Below are 1,105 nucleotides of genomic sequence, written 5' to 3'. Positions count from 1 at the left end.
CTGGGCCTTCTTGGCATCTGACAGGTGCTGGGGAAGGAAGAGGTTGCAGTAAATGTGCTGCAGTTTGACAGGATGACACAGCGTACCACGTCAATTTGCAATCTGCCAAACTTCCCCGTTCCTTCTGTCTTCCCTTCTCTCCCCTCCCTTGCTGTCTCCCTCCCCCATGGTGTTCCTCCTCCCTCTCTCACAGTTTTCCGTTCCTGTTTGAGCTCCTGAAGATACTTGGTGAGCTCCACACAGATGCCGGTCATCATGTTCTCAGCGATGAGCTCCCGCTGGCCGGCGTAATCGTTCAGCTCGTTCAGGATCTCCTGGAATGATGCGTGATTGCTGAACCTGCGGCAGGGGGAAGTTAGAGACCAACATTTAACCGACCGCTTCGCCAAACCAAACCCCTGAACTGTGATTTTCAGTGGAATAAACTGTGTATCTGCTCTAAAGTAAGCTGCACAGCATAGACGCTATTATTAAAAGACAGTGACAGATCTCTGTCCTCCCATAGTTTACACTTTCCTGTGTTTTATTTGAGGTGTCGATCCATAAGAAGATATATTTGTCATTTTAACAACCAAAAACCATCTCAATGTAGTTTTACATCTCCTCTCTCAGGCTTCTCTCTGGAGCCCTAGCAAAAAGTTACAGAAGTCCTGATGGCTGATTTTATTTTGGGTGCCGAATGTAAAGCTTCGGTTACAATTTCCTCGCATTTAGCTCATCTTCCTCTCATTTGAGTCGGAAATGGCAGGTGTGTGGGCGGCTCTCCAAGGTGCAGTTTCACCTGTACCGTCCACACTATCAACGGTAAGGTAAGTAGTTCTAATTTTGACTTCTTAGAGCATCCTAGAGGGAGATACTGTTAGCTAACCTGACCAGCTAGCTACCGTTTGTTAGCATCACTCGGATGCTGGCCTCAGCCCTTAGCTTAAGCAATAGCTGATGAAATCTGATTTTAGCAAATAAAATCCATGGTCAGCAGCTATAAATGAAAAGCCTGCTTCTGTTCACCTCTGTCTGAAATCTAAGACCTGTTGTTTGAGGATTTCTGGGAGTTTTGCTTGGTACAGTAAATCTGCAGTAAATCATTATCGTTTTAACTGCACAC

General features: G+C 46.0%; 1 protein-coding gene across 3 annotated transcripts in view; it reads right to left on the bottom strand.

Annotated features, from left to right (window-relative positions):
• Positions 1-1,105, bottom strand: part of LOC111216563 (cdc42-interacting protein 4 homolog) — a 33,285-nt gene that overhangs the window by 10,843 nt on the left and 21,337 nt on the right. The window lies entirely within an intron of this gene.

This window comes from Seriola dumerili, unplaced genomic scaffold (genome assembly GCF_002260705.1).
Source record: "Seriola dumerili isolate Sdu_G_001 unplaced genomic scaffold, Sdu_1.0 BDQW01000035.1, whole genome shotgun sequence".
In the NCBI taxonomy this organism is placed as follows: Eukaryota; Metazoa; Chordata; class Actinopteri; order Carangiformes; family Carangidae; genus Seriola; species Seriola dumerili.
Note: the sequence above shows the minus strand (reverse complement) of the source record. Positions and strands in the feature narration are given on the sequence as shown.